Source organism: Spermophilus citellus (genome assembly GCF_964194105.1).
Source record: "Spermophilus citellus genome assembly, chromosome: 16".
Taxonomy (NCBI): domain Eukaryota; kingdom Metazoa; phylum Chordata; class Mammalia; order Rodentia; family Sciuridae; genus Spermophilus; species Spermophilus citellus.
In genome coordinates, this window is record NC_138196.1 from 11,980,959 (window position 1) to 12,006,752 (window position 25,794).

At 53.1% G+C, this 25,794-nt stretch overlaps 1 pseudogene across 1 annotated transcript; it reads right to left on the reverse strand.

The window, feature by feature from the left end:
• LOC308635088 (holocytochrome c-type synthase-like) lies at positions 1 to 25,567 on the reverse strand (annotated as a pseudogene). The gene is made up of 2 exons: positions 25,151 to 25,567; positions 1 to 689 (listed from the first exon to the last, which is right to left on the reverse strand). The product of its transcript is annotated as a holocytochrome c-type synthase-like (transcript).
• Between the last annotated feature and the right edge of the window lie 227 nt (positions 25,568 to 25,794).

Below are 25,794 nucleotides of genomic sequence, written 5' to 3' on the forward strand. Positions count from 1 at the left end.
CTACTCAATACCATATGTAAATTGTATGCCAAAAACGTCGATGATCCAATCATGTCTGTCGAAAGGCAACTCATACTCCACCCAGGAACGAATTCTTGCCTTTGGTGAATAGTCTTTTGCTTTCCCTTCAAATCAGATAACAATGGACCACAAGGATACTTCAAAATCTCTCTCCACGCCTGTGCATTGTTCTGACTGTGAATTCTGGTGGTATTACACATAGTTTTCTGATTAGTATCCTCATCCTTCCACTTCCACCCTTTCCTAAACTTTTCATTCCAGAGCATCAGTTAGGAAGGATAAACCCGTGTTTTCTCTAAATCTGCTCGTGGAGTGGATGACTCCTCTCTGGCGGTAGACAATGCAAAGGGCTGATCTGGAGCCGGTGTTTGGTTAGGTGGTGGCATCAGATTTGAAGGATTCATGTTCTCCTTACTCTTAGCAGCAGAGCTGGCAATGGGACACACTGTACGTACTCATATGCAGGATCTTGGAGGGCAGGCAGAGTATGTTTTGCTCTCAGAGCCTGGACCAGAGGGTTCTGTGCTCTTCCTACAGCCTTTCATTTTTCCTTCGTGTATCAGCCATCCTGAATTTGAGGATGCTGTCTGAAGATCTGAATTATTTGAGATCTGAATAGGAACAATAGGAGTAGAGGGTGACAAACCCAAGATAGAAATCAGTTTTGCCTCAAAAAAATTTTAAATTTCCAGCTGATTCCTCCCCATTGGCTAATTCAGGCTGCTGGCCCCACTCATAAGCCTCTAACCCAAGCCAGTGGACAGAGACCTGTGGCGGTCCTGCCTTCCTCTCACTGCATCACCGCTGTCTCCTAGATGTTATTTTTTTTTTTTTTGGCGATCACAATTAAATCTTAACATAAATTCCTACCTAATTTAAAATTGTTCAGCATTTTAACCTCTTCCTGTTAAGCATTTCAAATTGTTATTTAGAGTTATAGTTTTTATCAATTTGATCATTCAGATTAAAGGTAGTATTAGACCAAAAATTATATAACAGTAGTTAATAGACTTTTATTTCTATTGATATCTATGTTCACTGTAATCTTAGATTCCATACTTTCTCTCTAGCTTCCTCCTATTTTAAAATAATTCTCCAGTGAGAACCTGTGATTGGCTAATCATTTAAGTCTGTGTAATTATGAAAATGTCTTTGTTTTGTAGTTTTGATGGGTATCGAATTTTAAATTAAAGTTAATTTCTCTGAGTTCTTGAGCACATTACTGTCCTCTTCCATCTGTTGAAATAATGACAAGTCTGAGGGCCCCTTTGCATAGAATCTTTATTTTGTCTCTGATAGATTTTAAGATTTTTCTGCTTGTTCTTTATATTCAGTTTCGCTATGTTATAAACTAAGTCATTCTGCATTTTACTACTGTAATTTTAATATGAGGATTCAGACCATCTTACAATTCTGGAAAATCTCAACTGCAATATATTTAAACAGTGCTCCCCCATTCCCTTTTTAAATCTCTTATTCAGCATGTAATATAGAACTTCTATTAATTTATGTCAAAATACTTACTATGCACACAAGATTATGACAATAATGTCCTTCCAATTCCAAATGAGTAACTAAGATAAAATACAAATAGGAAAGCATTTATTCTTTTCTTAAAGCAAAATGTTAATTTAGGTATATACTGAATCACATTATTTTAAACCAGGAGCAATCAGACTATAAATTAGATTATTACAAAGTCACATTTATCACACAGTAAGGCTAAAAATAAAATTACACATTGAATTTGATAAACTAAAAATCAGAAAAATTTCTGAGTCCTGAAACTTGTGACATTACATAAGGATGATTTCAAACTATTTATATGAATTCTCTAATTTTTGAATTCTGAAGTCATTAAAGAACTTATTGATACATACTCAGAGTAAAAAAACTTGTATAGTCTGTACCTATATTTTTGTGTATGTTTATACATGTATGTATATACATGCATATATGTATAAATGTATGCATGTATATGCATGCATATATGTATTTGTGTATATATGTGTGTCTGTATGAGTATGTATATCCTACATAAAATGACACTCTCCAGAGAGCCCCTTAAGTTTTCTACATAATAATCATTATAGCAATTTTCTACATAACAATCATGTGGTATATTGTTTATTTTTTTGTATTCTTCCTCTAAAATGCCCTTCCATAAAGGTAGAGACTTTTGGGTCATTACTATATTGCTTGGAATATTTCCTAGTATATAGTTTCTTAAGTATTTGTTGAGTTAATGATGGAGTTCATAAATATTTTAAGTCAAACCTTAGTTTGACATAAAATAGAGAAAAATAGATATTTCCATGAAAATTATATAAGATAGGAGAGTCAGCAGTATATTGGGGGCCCAGATGGACCACAGATATTGAGGAGCAGTATACATCTCAAACCAAGGCTAAATAAATTGGGCAATGGTACAAACAGAGGATGCAACCTGCTCTTGTTCTAGACACAGCTCAGGTTAATTGTGGAAAGATTCGAGAGTAAAGCTGGCCAAATGATTGGGGGCATACCAACTGGTACAGGATTAAGCTTAGATGCTTAGATAAAGTATATGAAGCACCTGTAGGTGGTTGCTCTAATAGAAACATGATATGTAGGGTACATCCTTCAACAGGTGCCAATTCCATTCAGACTACTACTTAGCATGGCAGATAAGGTCTTTCATGCTCTGGTCTCCACCTGTCCTCCTCTTCCACCATCATTGTATTAGTACTGTGTTATTGCTCCATTTATGAAATAATCATATTTCTCTGAACTAAATCTTCATGATTCTCGCAGACTTTGGCCCATTCTTTTTCTTCTGCACAGAGTATTTTGTCCTGTCTCCTTACCTTCTCTTCCCTGTTAGGTCTCTTAATCATCTTCTACTTTTCCTTTAGAGCTTTCCTTAACCACAGGCACTACTTGGAAGTGTTTGCTCCTCCCTAAGGTCAGGTATAGTGCCTTTCTGTTGTGTTTCCACAGCACATTCTTTTTTTTAAATTGATTTTATTTTTTTAAAATACATGACAGCAGAATGCATCACAATTCTTATTACACATATATACCACAATTTTTCATATCTTTGTTTGTATATAAAGCATGTTGACACCCAATTCGTGTCTTCATACACGTACTTTGGATAATGATGTCCATCACATTCCACCATCCTTGCTAATCCCCTGCCCCCTCCTTTCCCTCCTACCCCTCTTCCCAATCTAGAATTTGTCTATTTCTCCCATGCTCCCCCTCCCTACCCCATTATGAGTAAGCCTCCTTATATCAGAGAAAGCATTTGGCTTTTGGTTTTGGGGGATTGGCTAACTTCACTTAGCATTATCTTCTCCAATGCCATCCATTTACCTGCAAATGCCATGATTTTATTCTCTTTTATTGCTGAGTAAAATTCCATTGTGTATATACGCCACATGTTTTTATCCATTCATCCACTGAAGGGCATCTAGTTTGGCTCCACAGTTTAGCTATTGTGAATTGTGCTGTTATAAACATTGATGTGGCTGTGTCCCTGTAGTATGCTGTTTTAAGTCCTTTGTATGTAGTCTGAGGAGAGGGATAGCTGGGTCAAATGGTGGTTCCATTCCCAAATTTCCAAGAAATATCCATAGTGCTTTCCATATTGGCTACACCAATTTGCAGTCCCACCAGCAATGTATGAATGTACCTTTTCCCTCACATCCTCGCCAACACTTATTGTTGTTTGTCTTCATAATAGCTGCCATTCTAACTGGAGTGAGATGATATCTTAGAGTAATTTTGATTTGCGTTTCATTGATTGCTAGAGATGTTGAATATTTTCATATATTTGTTGATTGATTGTATATCCTTTTCTGAGAAGTGTCTGTTGAGGTCCTTGGCCCATTTGTTGATTTGGTTATTTGTTTTTTGGTACTTAGTTTTTTGAATTCTTTATATACTTTAGAGATTAGTGTTCTACCTGATGTGTGAGGGGTAAAAATTTGCTCCCAGGACGTAGGCTCTCTGTTCACCTCACAGATTGTTTCTTTTGCTGAGAAGAAACTTTTTAGTTTGATTCCATCCCATTTATTGATTCTTGGTTTTAATTCTTTCATTATAGGAGTCTTATTAAGGAAGTTGGAGCCTAATCCCACATGATGAAGATTAGGGCATACTTTTTCTTCTATTAGACACAGAGTCTCTGGTTTAATTCCTAGGTCCTTGATCCATTTTGAGTTAAGTTTTGTGCATGGTGAGAGATAGGGATTTAATTTCATTTTGTTACATATATATTTCCAGTTTTTCCAGTACTATTTGTTGAAGATGCTGTCTTTTCTCCAGTACATGTTTTTGGCAACTTTGTCTAATATAAGATAATTGAATTTTGTGGGTTAGTCTCTGTGTCCCCTATTCTGTACCATTGGTCTACCAGTATGTTTTGGTGCTTGTACCATGCTGTTTTTGTTACTAGTGCTCTGTAGTATGGTTTAAGGTCTGGTATAGTGATGCCACCTGCTTCACTCTTCCTGCTAAGGATTGCTTTAGCTATTTAGGGTCTCTTATTTTTCCAGATGAATTTCATGCTACAGCACATACTTACTACGTAAGTGCATTTACCATATATTCCTGAAGTTGCCAACTTTTGTGGCTATCTCCCCAGCCAGGCAGTATTATCCTCTGGGGTTTGTTCACAGATGAGTTCCAGCACCTAATACAACAACTGACACACTGAAGACACTTGGTAAATACTTACTGAATAAGCGATGAGTAAAATTAGTGACTGAATGAATGTGGCAGGTCCAAGAAGACAGTTGGAACACAGCAGCCTAAGAGGCATGATGATGCAATTGGTTAAGTCTCAATAGTAACAAAGAAGGGGGTGTGTTTGGTTCCACAGGTATCAGAACCTTAGAGATGAGTGGAAGACCTCAGTATCACTTCATGGTTGTGTTAAGAAATGGTAAGTCAAAGACAGGTTAAAACCATCAAGTGGCCAGAGTTGTCATTAGAAATTCCAGCTTTACCTTTCTGGTGCTTTCACCAGTCCCTGAAAATGGCAGTGCCTTATTTTCAGTGACACCAAGCATCAAATTCCCTCCTTGTCTTTCTCCTTTCTACAACACCATCTCTATAGACATCTTATTTGTGGAATTTAAGGCACTGATTGGTATAGAAGGAGTCATGGATTATTTGAACTTCAGAATGTTCTCAGAGACTCTGGTGTTTTGACCCATAAAAGGCTACCTGCTCCTCTACTGACTGGTCTGATGGGTGTGGGTTTCATTCATTGCTAAGTGGAGAATCAAGGACCCTCCCAGGAGGACATAAGGTTAGCCTGGGAGACACACTGAGGTGTTAAAGAGGTAACTGTTTGCTATAATTTCAGTGATTGAATCTGATCTTTAATGATACACAAATATTTTTTCCACCAGCCAGAATCCATTATTATTCTTTTGAGCCAGCTGTTCCCAGGGCTTTGTTCCCTATAATAGAAGGGATGCCTTGAGATTATACCTTGTCAATCCTACATCTACAGAAATCTATACTGATACTAATAAAGGGACTCAATTCTCCTACAAAAACCCCTCTGTGACAAAAGTATGTTTGGGTATTGCCTAATGCACTCATAATAAATATATACAGCCGTAAAACACAGCACGGTCCTGGTAGCCTGTTATTTGAAGTAATTGTAGATTGCAAGTGGACATTTTAAAGAGAAGCTTACAAGTTAGTTGTACTTTCTGGTAGTAATTACCTCCCACAAACATGACTCACTTAAGCAGCTTAAATGCAAGAGTTGGGTGTCCCAAAATCAACGGTCTTATAAATAAATCTCTGAATCATGAACTGAAGGCATAAATGTTTAAATATTTCTCCCTGATCTCAAAAACAGCTTCAGAGTTGAGATTTTAAAAAAATGCATTAAAATATCAAGGTAAAAAATAAAATCAAAAAGCAAGAAAGACCATGGGAGTCTCTGTATACTGTGGTGAGGCTCTCTTCACTTTAGAAGTCAACATCCTTTCCATAAGACTCACACTCCAGCAAGCAGAGTGTACGTGCATTTTCTTCAACTCAGATGGGGAGAGCTGCTATTTGTTTAAATGAAGCCCGTTTGTTTTTCTTTTGAAATTGTACTCACAGGGCAGACTTTTATGGTAATGTAGCAACATGAATGTTTTGGATGGGACTTCCCAGGAGTCTCACGGGTAAGAGAACATATAACTGAAGAATTGTGGCTGTGTCAACTAGGAATGCTGAAGAGAGAACAATCCATGCCAGAAGGAGACGTTCATTTTTTTGGAATGCTTACTCAAAGACTTTGTGTATCCCAGTGAGCTTTGGTCTTCCAATTGGTGAAACTTATTGTTAAAAAAAATATGAAAAAAGTACACTCTGAAATTATTAACAGAAATTTAGATGCTGACATCATCCACCCACTAGGTTCATTTTTTTTTTTTTTGAGCAAGAAGTCCTAAAGTTTTATTTGTGGTTCATCATGAAGGAGCTAAGTTAGATGACTATTCTTTTCTTGATATATCCATATATTTTAAACTATAGTATCAATTACCTGCTTGGATCTGAGGGTAAAACTGAGAGAATTCTATCATCCGTGTTTAAAATCTGAAATCACACGTCCACCTACCTCTGATTTTTCTGCCTGTTCAAAATAGCCATGTGGTAGCCAACTTATCACTGAATTCTACAGAATGTTCAGGGTCAAAAGAAAACTGCTTTTACAGGAAGACTTTTTCAGTATTTTTTTCTGAATCTGTGTCTATTTTGTTCCCAGTTATTTTCATATGCCCAGCTGCTGCTGTTGCATTCTCATCTCTTGGAAGAATCCAGAAAAATCAGGGTTCCTCTGTGGCCAAGTAGAGAAATGCCTGCCAAGAATGCTGAACTCCTGATGAAGGTCACTAAATACTATAAAACAGACAGAGTACAGCAAATAATATTGTTGGTACACACAAATGAATAGCCAATTGCAATGGCAATTCATGGAGAAATTTGATATCATATAACAATAGGAGTATATCTAGGTAGAAGATCAGAGTAAGATACCTCCAAAGGTATGGTACCTCCAAAGGGCACATAGCAACTCTGTTAGTTAGACAAGGACCAACCTGAAGCTCAGTGTGTCCCAGAATAATCTTCATAACAAATAACTGGAACCTTACACTGGGGCACAAACAAGATCCACCCCAGCAGAGGTGGATCTTGTTTGTGCCCCAGTGTTTATCAGGAATTTGAGAATGCAGAACTTCCTCTGATGGGGAGGGAGAGGAGTTGGGAGGGCGAGGCCATCTGGAATGTCAAATGGCACATGGGCACTGACCTGCAGGGACCCTGTAGGGTAGTCTGTCCCACTCATGATCAAAGGATGGTTTGCGTAAGAGGTGCACTAAAGGCTTTGGGAGGCAGGCGGGGTGCACATGGGACCAGGGGCCACTCTCTGAGGATGGGAGTCCTGTGGCAGTCCGAGATTGAGGCCTGAGTCAGGAGTCTCTCTCTGCCCAAGTGGTGGACAGGAGCTGGCCAAGGCCGAGTGTTTCCCCAGAAGCAAGGTGGTCAGTGTGAAGAGATCAGGACCGTGATGGAAAGGACCAGAACCAGTGGGCAGTGAAAGAGCAGCCTGTTGCAACTCACGGGGAGGGAGATGGGACTAATGGGGACCACTGTACCCACCAGCAGGCTTTCCTGAGGGTCACTCTGAGGCCGCTGGGGAGAACACTGGCTCCCGCACCAGCTTCTCTCTCTTGTCCACAGGAGGTCAGGGCCCGGCCACATGCTCTGCAGCTGGGATCCCAGAGTTCTGCCCCGGGGCTGCAAATCTCTGGGGGTCAGGCCCTAACCCACCCTTTTTCAGGGTCTTCTTGGGTAGCCTCATCTGCCCCGGTGCCTTGAGCTCTATCAGCACGTTGGCACCACAGCTCCCTGACTTGTTGATGCCGGGGGGTGCTCCTGCTGTGGCCAGCTACACCCCCACCTGCCAGGCCTGGCTCACCCAGCAGACCCAGTTATGTGGCCTGTCACCACCTGCTGCCGACCACCCCTCCATGGTGGGGGGGTCTAAACATCTCCTGAACCTTCAGATAATAAATGTGTGTCGAGTCCGTTTGCGACAGCTTCACTGAGTACGGTAAACACCATAATGTGTGCAAGTGTATGTGTGTTTGTGTCTGTGGGTACATGCACAGGTGCATGTGTGTGGATGTGTGTGTGCACGTGTGTGTGTGCATGTGTGTGCATGTGTGTATGTGCATATGTGTGCATGTGTATGCATATGTGTGTGCATGTGAATGTGTGCATATGTGCACATGTGTATATGTGTGTGAATGTGTGCATATGTGTGCTCGTGTGTGCATGTGAATATGTGCATGTGTGTGCATGTGAATATGTGCATGTGTGTATGTGCATATGTGTGCATATGTGTGCATGTGTGTGTGCATGTGAATGTGTGCATATGTGCACATGTGTATGTGTGTGTGAATGTGTGCATATGTGTGCGCGTGTGTGCATGTGAATATGTGCATGTGTGTGCATGTGAATGTGTGCATGTGTGTATGTGCATGTGTGTGTGCATGTGAATGTGTGCATATGTGCACATGTGTGTGTGTGTGAATGTGTGTGTACATGTGTGCATGTGAATGTGTGCATATGTACACATGTGTATGTGTGTGTGAATGTGTGCATATGTGTGTGTGTGTATGCATGTGTGTTCATGTGAATATGTGCATGTGTGTGTCTGCATGCAGGAGACCTTTGTGCACTGACAGAGGGCAGTTGACGTACTGCTGCACCCCTGAGTCAGGCGGAGCCCCCTCTCAAGCCCACAGTGGCTCCTCGTCCTCCACTAACAAGATGTCTGGTCGTCTCGTCGTTCTGCCAACCCTGGGGTTCAGGTTGGGCAGTTTGTCACTGACAGCCACCGCTGGGAAAAGGCAGATAAACCAGCGTCCCCCAGCCTGCCCAGGCTGGTCCCATCAGATCTCACTGGCCATGTTGAAGTGCTAAGTCCAGCACTCCAGAGGGCCCAGCAGTGCCTCTCCCCAGTGCTTCCTCCCTTCAGATTTCCAACCCCAGCCTCATCCACTGGACAGAACTGGACAGTGTCTTTTTATCCCTTTCTTCCCTGTTGAAGTGATCTGTTAAGATCAGTTTCCTCCGCAGCCCAGAGTCTCTCCCGTGGACACTTATCCTGGGAGGCAGCAAGGCAGGTGGGAGGCCCCAGGCCCACAGCCAGCGGCAGGCACTTGTGACTCAGCAGAGTTTACTCGGTGCTTCTGTCTCAATTCCACAAACCAGCCAGGGGGGTATTTTTAGGGGCAGTTTTAAGTTCAAAGAAGAAATGTTTAAAAATAGATCTGACCATGTAAAGTAGGCCAGGGCTTCCTCTCCGGCAAACAAATGCACTTCGGATTTCTTAAATTCCCAAGTAAATGATTTGGAAATTCTTTCCTCCTTAAAGTCTAATCACAGGGAATTCTTGACAGGTAGTATTTATCGCAGGAGCCCCTGCTAGTCCGTGGGCACTCAATGAGGCAAAAACTTATTTAAAGAAAAATAGAAATGTGAACTAGAGTTGCACTGTGTCCAGAGCCCACCCGAGCCCACCTTACCGTGGGCAGTTCTGGGTCGGGTTAGGGCAGTTTAACCCCCGATTCCCTTCAGAGCAGGAATTCAAGTCACAGCATTAAAAACTGTAAGATTACCTGGCACTTTCTGGTGGTTATAGCTGCCCCTCGGCCTCCATGAGGGTGGGTCCAGGAGCCACTCCCTCCCTAGCCCTTAAATCCAATCCCAAGCATATCCATGCAGATAGTTGTCATGCTGGGCTGTGTGGGAATAATGACAAGAAGTCTGTGTCTTCAGTACAGAGCGACCGTTTTAAACGATTTCAAAGCTGCTGAGGTGATTCCCCCCATGGGACCTGCGGGCACAGAGGACCAGCTGCCTCCTGCAGAGGAGGGGGTTTGTGGGCAGGGCCTTGGGCCTTGGCTGGCCAGCGGCTGCCTCAGCTAAGCTGGAATGTCAGGGGTTGATAGTGTGACAGCAGGCTTACACAATCGCTTACCCTTCCACCCCACCAGGTAAGCAGCCGTGCAGAGATCCTCAAAGCAAGGTGACCCCCAGCTCAGTTCTCCCTCCCTCCTCACCCGCCCCAGACCCACCACCAGGGCTGGCATGGACTCGTTCTGGGTGGCACGATGGTTGCTGGGACACTTGGGGGTGGCATCAATCCGCTAAGGCCCTGGCTCACCATGCGCCACTCTCACCGGCTCCGTCCCCGCGCACCATGAGCAGGCGTGAGGGAACCACAGAGGAGCAGCCCAGCACCGGCCATGACTCTGCACCGACACGTCTGCACATGGCCAGGCTGTCTGCCCCTGCAGGCCACCACCTGAGCTCCTGCCACGTGCCCAGACCTGGCATCACCTGCCAAGTGTTCCCAGGACCAAAGTCCTCCTGGCTGTGTCTTCCGATGGCTTTTCTGAAAACGAGAGCCGTGGATGTGATGCAGAAAAACTTCAGACACAGGGGTGCCTGTCCCAGTGGGGACATGTCCCCGTGAGCTCAGACACTGGGAACCCCCACCCTGTGGGAGGGCAGGGCAGGGTGGAAAGGCACACAACGGGCCGTGTTCTTCCAAAGTCAAAGCCATCTGCTTGTCAACTCAGTTTCCCTCCTAGCGTGTCTGGGAGGGTGCCAGGTTCCATGAGGCTGGATGTCTCCTGTTTGTGGGGGCCACTACTGACACCCAACTTTATCAGAGTGCTGGAGGTTGGGACTAGTGTTGTCAATTTGGTTGGATACACGTGAGTGTTGGGTGGTGTCTGCAGTGAGGGGACCCAGGTGGCTGGCTCCTGGTGGCTGCTAGGAGGGAGGTCTCCATGAGCGGGTGTTCTGGGTGCTCAGGGCAGTCCAAGCCCAGTTCCGGAGGGATGCGAGTGAGGTCAGGGTGGTGGGAGATGGGGTCAGCAGGAGAAGCCGAGGGCCTGGAAGGACTGTGCACACACCTGGCCGTGCATGCCGCCTGCTGGCATGCCATGTGTGTCTCCTGAGGACTTTGTCTGCAGTGCCCTGCATTCCCAGCCTGCCCGGAACTCCAGGCTTTGGCAGGTCCCCTGGATCAGGACACAGTACAGGAAGACTCTCTGGGCACTGGGCCCCCAGACCACAGGAAAACCACCTGTCCCCACGAGTGTCCAGCCCCCTGTGAGGGAAGCCCTGAGGCTCACACTGCTGGGTTGACACAAAGGCACATGGGCCTGGAGAGCCAAGAAAAGATGGCTGCAGCTTTCCAGGGTCTGTGAGACCTGAGGAAACAGCTGGGTCCAACCAGAGACAGCTGCGGAGTGACCGGGGCTGGGGGCACACCCCAGGCTCTGCAGGGCCCAGGGGCCTGGGCCTTGCAGGTGGCCCAGATGTCCTGCCCTTGGTGAGACAAGGATATAGAGCACCGGCCCTTTCCCTGCTGAGTCCACCTCGAGAGCTCCAGGAGTGGGGCGTGACCCCACCTGCCTTCCCAGTTCACCCCTAAGCCGTGTCCCCCAAAGCTTCTTAACAAGCACTTTCAGCCCTGAGTAACCTGGAGCTCAGGCCTCGTGTGTGTGTGTGTGTGTGTGTGTGTGTGTGTGTGTAAGCGTCTGTGTGTATGCACAGGTGTAGATGTTAGGTGTGCGTGTGTGCATCTATGCACACCTGGAGGGGGAGACGAGGTATGTCTGTGTGGTGTGAAAATGAGGTACAGATAGTGGGTGTGTGGGTGTGTGTGCATGTGTGTGTGTGTGTGTTAAGCATCTGTGTGTATGCACAGGTGTAGATGTTAAGTGTGTGTGGGTGTGTATGCATATGGGTACTGATACAAATATCAGGTGTGTAAAATTCTTCACCTTGTCTTGGTGCAAAGAAATTTCTAGAGGCAGGTAAAATGAAGTCCAACGAGAGACAAGGTGTGTGTGTGTGTGTGTGTGAGTGTGTGTGTCAGCCTGTGTGTCAGTGTGTGTGGGTGTGTATAACTTGCTTTTATATATGCTTTCATCAGGTTCTTAGGTTTAATCAAGGAATTTATTACAGGGAATTTTATTTAATTTCAGAGATACCAAGACGTTTTGTTTCCATCCTGGCATCTTCATAAAAGGATCTATTTTGAAAAGATAGGCTGACCTGAGGCTGATCTACCTCCAGGCTTAAAGGAGAAAAATAAGATGAGACAAAGACTCGGCCTCCATCCAAGCCTGCGTGCCCGTGCCCTGTGGTGCGTGTCAGCCCCAGTTCTTCATAAGCATTTATTGATTGGTCAGGAAGTTTTCTCGGATCTGCGTCTGTGCCAGCGGGACACCACGTGGGGTGGTGTGAGGGGCAGGGGCAAGTGGGTGACAACTTCACAGCATCGCAGAGCCCATCTGGCTCCTGGGGACTCAATCTGCAGCCACTTACACACATTTCTGTAGCAATTGATTAGAAAATTGGATTTAGATTCTGTTTTAATGCCCTGTTTTCTACCAGCGTCCAGTGGGGTTTCGGCAAACACTAGATGGGAATTTGAAAATGCCCAGGAGGGTTTTGGTCAAAAGTGAGCACATTGTCCTGAAAGCCTCTGAGCTCATAGTGTTGGCGGCTTTGTGACAAGAGAACTTCCAGTTATCAACTCAAATGGCCCATGAGGGAGACAGGGAAGGGCTGCTTGGGTTTTGATGGGTGGCGTGGGGTGTGTGAGACCTGCACCAGTCCCCACCACGCCGACGGGTACACCCCTCCCCCCCCGTAACTACCCAGAGTGACTGGTCACGTGCTGGACCTGCCAGAGAGCAAGAGGGGCCCCTGAGATGAAGAAGGTGGGAAGGGCCACCAGGCTGTCCCTGGTCCACTGCCCTGGGCATCCCTTCAAGCCGTGTTCACGGACCTCCTGCCACGACCCAGACCCGGCTGAAAACTCCGGCTGTTTCTGATGAAGCTGCTGGGCTCCTTGGAGCGAGGGGAATCCCCGGGGGGTCACAATCAGACAGCTAGGTGCACAATTGTCAGGCAAAGGTGTCAGCCTTTCTGTCCCCTGCCACCAGGACCCCTGCCCCGTGGCAGCCCAGCCCTGCCACACCACCTCTGGCCTCTCATCCGCCCCCCTGCTTCCTGCAGCAGTGTCACCTCCTGGGTGACACTCTGTTCCGTCATATGCTTGCTCAGGATTTTCAGGAATGTTAGGGGGAAAGGCCTCGAGCCCGGCTGCTGGACCAGCGTCAGCACACAGCTACCCCAAGCAGACGGAGGTGCCCTCTCCATGACGGTGCTGTGACAGGCCTCCGTGCCGTGAGGACTCGCGATCCTGAATAGCTCCAAGGCACCCTCCACCTGGAAACGCCTCTCAGCGCCTTGGGATCCACTTCCTGTGAGCAGGACATGGGGGCAGGCAGGGGGTAACTGCTCCACTCTCTCCTGAGCAAGGAGCTAAGGGGCTGCGTCCACACTGCCCACCTCCTCCCTCGCCAGGTTTAATGCACAGAAGAAATCCCCCCCACTGAGGTCAAGGTGACATACAAGGATGACCCCTGGCAGAGGACGAAGGGGGCCACGTGTCTAAGTCACCCCCTGATGACACGTGAGCTGGGGTTTCAAACTGAAAAGGGAGCTGCTTTCCTGGATGTTCCTTGGGGCCCTAGGGTCCCCAAGATGATGAAGACACTTCCAGGAGGGCTGCGGCGCAGGGCACTAGGTCTCAGGGATCCCCAGCCAGGTGACATCAGCATGTGGAGCCACCTGAAATTTTCATTCTCCTGCTTCCTAAGAGGACCAGCCGTCCCCTCCCCACACACGGGGAAGGGGGACTGGCCATGGTTCCCTCCTCGGCACACGGCCACCATGGTGCCTTTTCCACCTCGCAGTGACACCGAGCAGATAGTGGTGACAGAGCTGCAGGGAAATGTCACCGTTTCAGATCCATGTGCCACCGAAGAGCTGGAGCAGGCCTGACGTGCCTCGGGGGCTGACACAAATCCTTCACTCCCTCAGCTCCCGACATGCGGCACGAGGGGGTGACACTTCTCTGGATACGTGCAGAAAATATGGGTGGCGATTCTACTGCCGGCTACATGCAAAGATCCAAGCAGCCGTGTTTTCTGAGAGCAGGATCTTCGTGCTCTGAGGCCACGCCTCCCAGGTGGTGATGCTGCCCCAGAACTGATACCTGTGGGAGTGATGGGTGCTTGGTGCAGGTTGACCAGGCAAGGAGAGGCAGCCATGGCTCAGCAGATGCCGCCCTCCACAAGCAGGGCCCGCCGTCCCCTGGAGAGGCTCCCGGCCAGCTCGGTGCAGAGAGGCGCGTGAGAGGCCCACTTCATTCTGCTTCACCTCCCACCCGTCCCCCTCCCGCACACGCCTGGCCACCAGGGATCCAATGTGCTCAAGTGGCCCCACCACACCTGAGTTGTCCTAGAGCTGAGTCACTGTGAGGCCGTTTGCCATCTGGGGTACCTGGCAAACCCCCCTCATGGTGCTCCCCAGAGATGGTGGATGCAGCCACAGAGTAACCCAAGATCCAGGGGCCAGTTAGGGGCCTGGCCAGGCTCAGCCTTGGGATGGTTTCCTTCAGGGACGCCAGTGGACACTCCGGACCTTCCGGCTCAGCCCGCATGGGAAGTGGAAAAGTCAGGGAGCCACCAGGCTGCCAGGGAAGAGCTGCAGCTACAATCATGACCTGGCTAGAAAGCCCGCTTTCCTGAGTCTGTGCTGACCTTGTTGAGTCCAGTCTGCGTCCTCTCTGTGTCTCTGATGGGTGGGGCCTGCACGAGGGAGGAGGCAGTGCAGCCCTCCATGGGTGCCCACACCCGGCCTCCCCTGCTCTGCCTCAGCCTCCAGCTGACCAGCCTGTCCCGGGCTCCTGCAGGTGTGAAGCCCCCGAGGCCCCTGCTGGGCCTTCCGATCCCCTCCTGTGCGTGGGCTTGAGCATGGACCTGTGGGAAGGAGCCCAGCAGTGAGCCAGGGCAGGTCCCCGCCAGCCAGGGGACAGGGGGCAGAGGAGCACACGGAGGAGACCACAGTAAAGCAGGAGGGGGAGGGGGAGGCCGCAGGGGGAAGGGCCAGCAGAGACCCTGTGGCTGTGATGAAGGGTGACCAGGACAGGCGGGGACAGGATCCAGCCGTTAGTCCAAGTGGAAAGGGCAGGGACCAGGACAGAAGCCAGAGCCCAGGTGCTGGGCAGCCTGGGCGGGTCTGCTCACTGGGGTGAATGAGCCCTCTGCGTGGCCCCTGGGGAGGGAAGGGCTCTCTATCCAGCTTCCCCTGTCCTCGGCCCTGCGCTGAGTGGGCCGAGGTGCCATGATGTGCTCGGGCCTGGCCGCTTCCTCCAGGAAGCCCAGGGGGCCTTCTCATGGGACCTCTGTGGCCAACTGGGCTCCTTGAGAACCACACGAAGATGGCAGAGTGGCTTGTGGTTACCCACCTGGTGACCCTGGCAGGGCCAGTGCGAGGACAGAGCAGGGGTGCAGAGGTGGTCCTCCGCCCGCAGCCAGGGGCACCAACATGGTGTGGTGCCTTTGTGTGCCAGTCCTGATGCTGACACTCTGCCACACGTGAAGGCTGGGCTCAGGCCTGCTCCGGCACTGCCCAAATCTAAGCCAGGGGACGCTGACCGTAAGGATGCACTGTCGTGGCCATCTGCGTCTGTGTCTTAGAATCACAGAATTACAAGCTCTACAATGCCCTGCCGGTCCATTCTGGGCCACACCATCAGCAGAGAGGGCCCGGGGGTTTGTGTCTAGCCTCGCAGGTTATTTCTCCCAAAGTGTTTTGATGGACTTTGTGGTTAATCTGCTGCTCTGTTTGACTGAGGTTTGGAGCTCTTGATCTCTGCTACCTTCCTACAAATCATGTGCCTGAAGGGTGGCTGCCACAGCGGGACGTCCCTGGGGACAGTGGGTGCAACGGGGGCTCCCTCTTGCTCGGCCTGCCCATGGGCCACGTCTGTGCGCCATGATTGGTGTGACACTGTGGAATGCAGCCATGACCATGAGAGAGATGACCCCTCGTGCTGGACTTGCACCTTGCTGGGCGGGGGCTTATGGAACTACAGGGGCCATCGGACACTACGGACGCAGCAGGGACCGTGCTGACAATCACTGGGGTTCCTGGGACAAGCTGGGCAGGTGGCCCGGCCCTCCTCCCTGCCCTCATGTGTTTGAGTTCTTGCTTTATGATGAGGGCTGCTGTCTGGGTGGGGACCCAAGGTCTCAGAAGTCCTGCCTGACGTGGGGCCCAGGCAGCAAGCACAACCCACGGGCAAAAGGAAAGGGGCCCTGGGTGTCGGGAGAAGGCGACCTGGCGTTCGATGTGTCAGAGGGTGGCAGTGGCTGCGGCCTCGACTTCCACAGAGGGGGCGCCTGTGGGGTGTAGGTGACCCTGCCCACACAGGTGACAGTGTTGAGCAGACGTCATCTGTCCAGCAACTGCCTGGTGGGGAGGGGCTCATCCCTGAGCCGGGGGTCCCAGGGTGAGGACTAGCTGTGGGCAGCCGTGTCCACCAGGAGAGAGTGGGGTGGCTGGTCTGGCCCTGGAGGGGCTGCTCCGGTGCCGGGATCAGGAGGCCGCCCTTATGAGAGCCCGCTCTGTGCAGCCCCCTCCGAGTCTCGTCGTTTTCTTGTAATTTTGAGAACACGGATTTGAGCCATATTTACTCAGAGCTGCTGTACCTTGTGTTTTCCATTTGGAAATATTAATTCTGACCTTTCAGAACTCCCAATTAAGCCTTCCCAACACAAAGGAAAGGTTGAAGAGCAGTGAGAGGGGGTACAGGGGCTGGGGCTGCCACTGGTGCCCAGGATCCCTCCCTGTCCTTGAGCAGGGAAGAGATGTCCCCTCGGGGGAAGGCCAGTCGGGCTCGATGCCTCCCGCCCCTCCCCAGGCTGAGGCTGGTGTGCTTCGGGTGCCACCCCTCTTAACATCCAGAGGAAGTGCAGCCTCTCTGGGGGCTGGCAGCTGCATCCTGGTGGGTGGAGCATCAGGGCCCCTCTGGACAATCTTGAATTTTGAAGACAAGCTGGAAATACGGATTTTTAACCTGTGAAGTTGCTGCTCTCTGATCTCCAGCTCGGGCAGGGCACTTGGTGGCTGTGGGGGCTGCTCTGGATATTGAGGATATTGAGTGGTATCCCTGGACTCTGCCCACTAGACACCAGCAGCACAACCCCAGCTGTCTACAAATCGTGCCAAATGTCCTCCAGTGCCAGCCAGGGCGTCAGAGGCTGCCCCAAACCCCAGTGAACTGGTGCTCAGCCTCACGGTTGTGGCCCCTCATCTTGGTCACACCTCCACCCTGCACACGCCCTGGGGGCTTCGGCCCAGCCACGCCGTCCTCTCCATGGAGACAGGCACACCTGCGCAGGCCACGGTCCTTGGCCCTTGGACCAGGAACTCCAGGGGACCCGGGAAGCTGCACACCCCCAGCCAGGGCAGGTGGTGTGTGAGGCTCCCCAGGGCAGCCTTGCCTTGCTCTGCAGCGTGGGCCCACAGCCCGGAGTCCCCTCATTGGCATTTGGTTTACGTGTGTGGCAACCTCCTTGTTCTAGGGGCTCCAGCCGGCAGGGCTATGAGGGCTGCAGGTGCTCAGGCCACCGTCCCAACAGCCTCTCTCCATCCTGAGGCCAGGGCCACTGAAGGCTGCTCAGAGAAGCAGGGGCCATGCCTTCTCCCACCGCCACCAGGGTACCTCCCCGAGGAGACCCAGGCTCATGGGCTGAGCCCCGAGGGTCCAGATGGGGTGGATATAAAAGGCAGGCGATTGCCACATTGCCAGGGCTCCCAGCCCGGCTGCCACCAGCAGGCTGCCCTCTCTGCCCACAGCAGCCCTGAGTCTGAAGCAGGGGGCTTTAAATGCACCGACGCCCGCAGAATAGCCCAGAGCCTGGCCCTGCTGCACAAGCTGTGCCAACAGTGAGAACCACATCACCAGCAACAAACCCACGTCCAGCTGCCCACCCCTGCGAGAGGTGCAGGGCGGGAGCCTCCTGTTCCCTTAAGGAGCCTGCGGATTCCCCTGCCCAGCTGGGTGTGGGTATGAGGGGCCTGCTCACCGCAGGGGGCTGAGCTGCTCCCTGTTCCCCCTATGACTGGGGCTTAGCCCAAGGGACTAAGGTACAGCTGGCCAATGCTGCCTTTGGATTGGGGTTACTGGGGGGCATTGAGGGGGCCAAGGAAATCAAGAGGAACCCGAGACCCCCAGCAGCCCCAGCCATCACCCTGAGGCCCTCATCACTGGCAACAGATGCAGTGGCCTTCTGTGGCAAGGGCTCAGGTGTCTGCATCTGGGCCTCCTGGCCCTGCCCCTCCCTCCACCTCTGCCCACTCCCTCCACCTCTGCCCACTCCCTCCACCTCTGCCCCTCCCTCCACCTCTGCCCCACTCCCTCCACCTCGGCCCCACTCCCTCCACCTCTGCCCCCTCCCTCCACCTCTGCCCCCTCCCTCCACCTCTGCCCCCTCCCTCCACCTCTGCCCACTCCCTCCACCTCTGCCCCCTCCCTCCACCTCTCCCCCCTCCCTCCACCTCTCCCCACTCCCTCCACCTCTGCCCCCTCCCTCCACCTCTGCCCACTCCCTCCACCTCTGCCTACTCCCTCCACCTCTGCCCCTCCCTCCACCTCTCCCCACTCCCTCCACCTCTCCCCACTCCCTCCACCTCTGCCCCTCCCTCCACCTCTGCCCACTCCCTCCACCTCTGCCCCTCCCTCCACCTCTGCCCACTCCCTCCACCTCTGCCCACTCCCTCCACCTCTGCCCCACTCCCTCCACCTCTGCTCACTCCCTCCACCTCTGCCCCACTCCCTCCACCTCTGCCCACTCCCTCCACCTCTGCCCCACTCCCTCCACCTCTGCCCACTCCCTCCACCTCTGCCCCACTCCCTCCACCTCTCCCCACTCCCTCCACCTCTGCCCACTCCCTCCACCTCTCCCCACTCCCTCCACCTCTGCCCACTCCCTCCACCTCTGCCCCCTCCCTCCACCTCTTCCCCTCCCTCCACCTCTCCCCACTCCCTCCACCTCTGCCCCCTCCCTCCACCTCTTCCCCTCCCTCCACCTCTCCCCACTCCCTCCACCTCTGCCCCTCCCTCCATTGCTCACTCAGACAGCCATGTCCCCCAGGGCTGGGCACTGTGTGTGCAGGAGCAGCTGAGAAGGCAGACCCCTGCCCTGGCCCTGCTTTATGGAAGACTGGGGAACAAACCTGTAATTCTGAGCACCCCAAGTTTGGCGAAATTGCCAACACTGTGGCACAGAACTCTGTGTTCTGTAGATAATTCTTCCCTGCCCCATGGCTGTGCTGTGTGGGGGTGTGCTGGGCCCTGGATCAGTGACCTAATTCCTATGAAGTAGCCGTGCTTCTTGTGGGGGGTCTGCTCTACAGAGACCCCAGGTGATTCACTGCTCAGTGGCTGCTGTTTGGATTCGAATGCTGGAGATAAACCTGGCCCTGTGTGGCGGCTCTCCTCCTCCATGTCAGTGCGGCTGGATGTCCCTGGGACCCGCCACCACCTTGCCCAGCCTCCTGCGTGGCCCTCAGCAGACCCCTCAGAACCCGGCTCTGGCAGCCTCCTCTGTTGTTCTCCCTGAAACGTGGACGAAAAGCCAGACTAGATCTTGGTGTAAGGAGAAGCCAGGAAGGTGCCCTGAGGCCCTGGGGCGAGTCCGGCTGACCGGTCCCCAGATACCACAGGTGCCACGAGGTGGGGGATGGGGCCGCCTGCTGCTGCCTTGTTGAGCAAGACCCTCCGTCCTCCGGGAGGCGGTGGACTCGGCCTCAGGACTCCCGTCCTTTGTACTTACTGCCCTCCTGCCTGCTAGGCCTGTGGCAGGGCCACACTGATGGCCAGAGCCATTCTGCCTGCCAGGAGGTCAGCGCTGGGACCCACAGGGACCAACCTGGGGGACACGGGCAGGATGCTGCAGGCTGAGGAAGAGCAGCAAGGTGTGAGGGTGCATGTGGGAGCCCCCGTTGGGTAGTGGGGCTCCTCCCGGGAGTGGAGGGAGGTGGGCTGCCTGGCTAGATCCCTCTTTGCGTGGAAAGTGACCTCGTGCACTTACGAGTGGTCGAGTATCCAAAGTAACCCATCACCCCAAAGTTAGCACTTCCGGCCCCCCGACCTGTGCTTCAGGACCTGGGGAGCGGCTTTGTGGGCTGCTCTGGCTCCGGTCAAGCTGACCGCCTGAAGGCTCGGCAGGGCTCAGAGATCCAGCTGCTTCCAACCTGGCTGCTGGCAAAGGCTCCGGGTCCTTCCACGGGGTCCCTGTCCACGGCTGCTTGGGAACCCTCCTGCCATCCAGAGACCACAGGTGGAAGGCCCAGTCTTGCAAGCCATCCGTGGTCATTTCTGTGGACTTCTAGTGGTCACGAGTTGGCCCTGCTTGGTGAGGGGGGAGTGGCACCCTGTGCATAGGAAGCAGGGAAGGGTGCCATCTCAGGGCTGGCTGCCTGGAGCAGGGAGCTGGGTGTTGGCCAGGCTGGTCGGGGAAGACAGTGGGGGCTCCTCCTTTGTCCCACTCCTCTGAGGCTCCTACCCCCTGCCCCGGGTCCCTGTGTCACCTCCTCCAGGAAGGCTTACTGTGGGTGCTTCTCCAAGCCATGCCGGGCCCCTGCCCATAGGCAGCTTGTTAGAGTTCATGACCAGATGGGCACAGAGGTCCAGGGAAGTGCTGGGGGATCTGCTGCAGGGCCCGGCCTGGGATCAGCTCCTGACAATTCACTGTTACCATATATTACAGAAGTGCCAGCACGGGATAGAGATTGGGCATTAAAAGCAAAGGCTGGTCCCCATCGAGATGGACAGAGCATGGGCTAGGGTCTGGCCAGGACCCCTACAGGGCCACCAGCTCCGTGGCTCCCACCCATGAGCATTACCCAATAGTGTCAGTCTCAGAGTCAGAGCCCGGCAAATGAGCAAGGAGACAGGCACAGCCCCAGCACCAGAGGGTACAGCTGGCCACTTCCAGGGGCTTTACTGACCCCAGACCACCAGAAGTGCCATCCAAACATCAGATTGGTCATGAGCGTAGGCCTCATGCATGCCAGGCAGGCGTCCCTCCTGAGCCACGCCCCAGCCCTGGTCACTTCTTCCCGGTAGTCTCTTTGGCCACTAAAAGGTTATCAGGGGAGCACGCAGGTTCTTAAGGAAGAAAAGAGGACACCCACATACGGTGGCATCTGCCACTCCCGAGACCCCCTCGCCCTCCCAGAGCCCCAGGCTGTGGCGTGGACCGGAGGCAGGGGGTCCTTTTTCTCTTTCCACACAGATGGCACGAGCTAATTATTCTCATTTTTGTAGCACCTTACACCTCTGTGGGCTTTTTCAGAATGTTGGAAAACAGATGATCACGTCTGTTTTTGTAGCGTGTGAGGATTTTTCATTAGCAGAATCGGGGGGACCATCTGTGTATTGAAGTGAAAAGTGGCCCCCAGCAGCGAGTTGAGAACTTTGAGACAAAGGCTGAGCAGGATTTTTCTCACTGTCCAGTTATCTTGCCTTGGAGCTGCAGGAGCAGAGCCCACAGCTATGGACTCACGCTGAGGGAGGGGCAAGCCATACCAGGAGGTCAGCGCTGATGCACCGCCCCCAGGATGGCCTCCCCTGTAACCTTGACTTGGTGGTTTTCCCCAGCCCAGATTAATATAACCCAGAGAACTTTCCAGAACAATCATTAGCCCAAGTTCCTCTGCTGCCTGCGGCTATGTGTCCTCCAACAAGTTAGCCACTCTCAGAGCCTGGTGTCCTAGTGAAGTCCCATTGGGGAGTGTTCAGGACAGAAGGTTCCAGAGGGTGAACAGAGGATGCTGGCCATGCACCATCCCCTGCCTGCAGCCCCTGGATCTCACTCTGCATCAGGCACCCTCCCAGGAGCTCTGCCTGATGCTGAGCCAGGGTTGGTGCTTAAAGCCACACAAGGTGGCCAGCATGGACTCTGTCCAGTCACCCCACGCCCCTGTCCCAGGCCCTGGGCTACAGAAGGGTCTGCCTCCAGAAGGACTGTCAAGGTGTGGGGAGGAAGGGACAGGGTCCATGTGGAACAGGCCGTGGAAGAGGCCACCACTCCTGCAGTCCGGGCCACCTGGACCAGGTGCTCATTCATCCACAGACACCGCACAGCACCCTGTGTGCCCAGCCCTGTGCTGGGTGCCACAAGACATGGCCACCTGGAAGGGGCCCAGCCTTGCAGCACCTGCCAGGGGAGGGATCAGACCCCTGCTGCTGCGGGAACGAATTGCCACCCAGTTAAGGGCTTAAATGGCATGAAACATGGCAGTCCTCACGGCCGCACGTCCCACAGGCCACAGGCAGGGTGGGGCCTGGTCCCTCTGGAGGCTGCAGGGCAGATTTTCCTGACTATTCCAGCTCTGGGGCCACCTGTGCTCCAGTGGCTTCCTCCACCCTCAGGGCTCGGAGTAACGCAGTGCCCACCTCTCTGACTCTGACCTTCAGCTTCCCTCTTTTGAGGACCCTGTGGTGACAGTGGCCACCAGATAATCCAGGACGATCTCCCACTGGAAGATCCTTATTTAATCCCACCTGCACAGCCCTCTGCATGTGAGGCGGCAGCCTCTGGTTCGGAGATTACGGGCCTTATCTGGCCTCCACCCACAGATCCCGTAGCACTGTCACGTGCCCAGCAGGAAAATAAAGCAGGTATGAGATTGAGGGCGAGGACAGAGTGGTCAGGGAAAGGGGGCTGAGGGAGTGACGGCCCCCTGGGGGAAGGAAGGGCAGGTGCCTTGAGGGGAGAAGATGCAAATGCCCTGGGGTGCTGACCATGGGAGGGGGCACAGGGACATGAGCCGATGGGAGCCCTGCACAGGGCTGAGGGGCCACAGAGGACCAATATCAGGTGGCTGGACCCTGCAACCAGCATTGCAGGCTGCAGACAGTCACCAAAGGGCCAGTCAGCAAGGCGAGGCCAGTGCGGGGTGGGAGGTCCTCACTGTGGACACAGGGCTGAGAGTTGGAGAAGCTCATGAGGCTGGGTGGCCTGAGAGGCCATCTCCTGTGGGCCAGGAGGGCTGAGTTCAGATCCTGGTCCTGACTCCAGGGTCATGGAGCCCTGCAGAGGCCTTGGGACCATGGGTAGTCAGACAAAGAAGGCTAAGCCATGCATATAGGAGGCCCCCAGAGGTGCCATGGTGGCTGCCCGGCAGGAGGGAGGGCAGCGACGATGGGAGGTCCTGGGCAAACAGGCGGTCTTGGTCCCCAGGCAACACTGGGCTGGATGGGGTGGACCAAAAGGGTAAGCAAAGAAGGGGCAGCCGCTGGTGCGAAGCACCTCTGCCTCCTGCTGGGCTGCGGCTCAGGGCAGCCCCGCCCTGGGACACCTGGACACCTTGGCCTGGGCAACCCGGGGAAGTGAACCCTGCATATCCAGCTCCCTGAGGCGCCCTGGGCTCCTGTCAGGGGGCAGGAAGTCACATGTAGCGTGAGCAGAAGCAGCAGCAGAAGCTTCGGGATACCCCGTCTGCAGCTTGGCAAGTAAGGACAGAAGGTGCCGGAGGCCGGCTGAGGAGGCTGTGGGACACAGCTGCTCTCTCCCTCGCGGCCACTCCCACCTGTTTTCTCTTCCTGACGTCTTGGAGGAGCCTAGTCCCTCTCTGGTGGGCAGATGTGCAAAGTGTGCCCAACAGAGCAGAAAGAAGGACACTTGTGCAAGGCAGCGGCACATCCCAACCCAGCGGGCTGCCCAGCGCCTGGCCCTGGGGCTGCCAGGCTGCAGGTGCACGTGCTCTGCTGGGGGCCCTTCTGGGATGCTGAGCCTTGTCCTGTCTGTGTCATCCCCACCTGCCTCCAGGCCTCCTGCAGGGCGGGACTTTCACCCAGAAGTCTTGGAAGTCCTTTCCAGGGCAGACTCCAAACTGTAGCCCCGCCTCTTAATAATGCCTGCAGCCACATGTCTCCACCCCTGTGTGAGGACTGGCACCATGAGCCCCAGGAGGCTGTCCCCAAGGGCTTTGTTTGGTGATCTGTTTCTGCCTGGGTGATTTTTGTTCATGCCCAGCTCAGAGAAAGATGCAGCTCACCTCTGGATTTCCGAGTGCAACGTGAGGACTTCTCCGTGCCATTGCTGGGTCTTCCAGGGACAGCCGCGGAGGCTGCGAGGCTTCTATTCCTTGATTTCAAACACAGAGGCTGCTTTTCCTCCAGAAAAGGGTGAAATGTGCAAAAACATTAGTGATATTGCAAAGGGTTGCCTGAAATAACTGGAAATATTTCACTAACTACATTAACCTTTGTTTGCTTCTCTTTCCACCCAACACAGAATGCTTCCTCCCAGTCCCTATCTGGGTCCTCTGTGTACTTGCTACTTTAATCACAAAGCCTGCAGAGCTGCACTGTGCTCACCTGTAAAGCCACGGGGGGGCGGGGGGGGGGAACCTGGGGGAGCTGGGGAAGCCCCTGGGGTCCTGTGCAAGCATCTATTAACCTTGTCCCACAGGAAGCTCCCCTGTTCGTTCCTCCTGGGGAGGGGCTGATCCCTGGGAGCTCCTGTTTCCCTTGTAATCGTTCCTTACGTCGAGATGCACTTGCAGCCCGGACTGTGGTGGGAAGCAGCTTACTGCTGGGACGCAGAGGGGCAGCGGGGCCTTGCTGTGTCGGCTGTGCCACTCAGACGCGAAGCCAGCGCTGGGCCGCCTACTGACCGAGGAGCCAGTGTCCTGGTTCCTCCAAGTGCCTCGCATTTCTCAGCCACAGCGACAGTGGAGAGCAGCACAGAGGCCCTGGCTGTGTCACCAGGGTGTGCAGGTGGCTTCCCTCCCGGCAGAGTGCTTTCACAGGAGCCGACTCGTGGGCACCTGTCTTTAGAGAGGCTCCTCCTGGCGAGCAGCCTATCCCGAGCCCGCCCCTGGGTGCCCTTACCTGGCCCTGTCTGGGAGGGCTTCGGCCCAACAGGAGACAGGGCAGCAGTGAGGTGTCACCACCCAGGGGTCCTGGGTTCAGTGTCTCCGTTCAGCACAGAATTGCAGAAAGGCCACAGAGAGGGCGTGCAAGCAGCAAAAGTGACCGTAACAGACACCTCCAGAGAGCAGGGGCCCGAGCGGGGTCTGGTGGGGGATCGGCTTGTTCTTTTCATGGCTCCTGGAACCTCCTCCTTCCCTCCCCTCCTCCCGTCCACGCCCCTCGCTGTGTGCCCACCCGCCGCCCCCATGTCAGCTTTAGTTTCTGTTGGATCCTGCTCAGGAGCAGGAGTGTGTCTGTCTGACTGGGTCCCCACTTGTGTCCCTGAGCATTTTCATAAACCAGGAAGTGGACCTCTTGGAAGACCCCATGCTCCTTGGCCTGGCCCTGCCCTGCCCCCTCGCTGGCCGTCTTGCCCTGGCTGCCTCTGCCTTCTACACCCCCCTCGAGATCTGCCAGGGAGAGGTGCAGGGGCGCCTTCCTGCCCGTGCTCACGGCCTCGTCCCCTGTGCCACGGTGGCTTGCTCTTCTCCGCCGTGTGATGGTGTGGCCATCAGCAAACACGCTCCTCCCTGGATCACCCACATGTGGCAGCACTGTGCTGGGGTGTCCCCGGCTCTGCTCGCCAAACGCCCTCCAGGTGGAGGCCGTCATTTCCACGTGCGTGAGAAGGAGCCGTGGCTCCAGTCTCCCTCACCACAGCGAGTCGGCAAACCTGCGGGGGGCTTCAGCCCATGCCTGGGGGCTTGAGGGCTGGCGCTGGTCAGACATGATGTCCAGAGACGCCCAGCTCCTGAGGCCACACGGCTCTTCCCAGACAGCATGCCTGCTGCTGGGCCTGGTCACACTTGGCGCAGAGCAGGTGCTGGCCAGGAAGTAGG